Raw genomic sequence first — 421 nt, forward strand, 5'->3', positions numbered from 1 at the left:
ACGGGTGGAAAAGAAAACTACAACTGCTTTAGTGAAAATAATAACAATAAAATGAAACGTATATAAATATACACAAACCAGTACCAAACCCAGCTCCCCCAATGGCAAACACGTCACCATCACCACTGGTGCTGTGGGCAGGCACTGGGGAAGTCCCAGACTGGGCTCCGTGGCAGACAGGAACTGGATCCAGGAGCTGCTTTCTGGAACTGGATTCGGGAATGCATGGATTGGGATTGAAGGCAGAATGGACAGAGTCCTCCTCAGACACCAGCCATTGCAGAAGAGAGCTTGACTCCCATGACCCCGCAGCTTTTCCTACTGGATACAACATCTGTAGGATGGAACACCTCGCTGGTCAGTGTAAGGTCACTTGCCCTGTCCGCTCCTCCCGCAGCCCACTGTGGGACACGGGGTTCCG

The sequence above is a fragment of the Buceros rhinoceros genome, unplaced genomic scaffold (genome assembly GCF_000710305.1).
Source record: "Buceros rhinoceros silvestris isolate BGI_N320 unplaced genomic scaffold, ASM71030v1 scaffold5589, whole genome shotgun sequence".
Lineage (NCBI taxonomy): Eukaryota > Metazoa > Chordata > Aves > Bucerotiformes > Bucerotidae > Buceros > Buceros rhinoceros.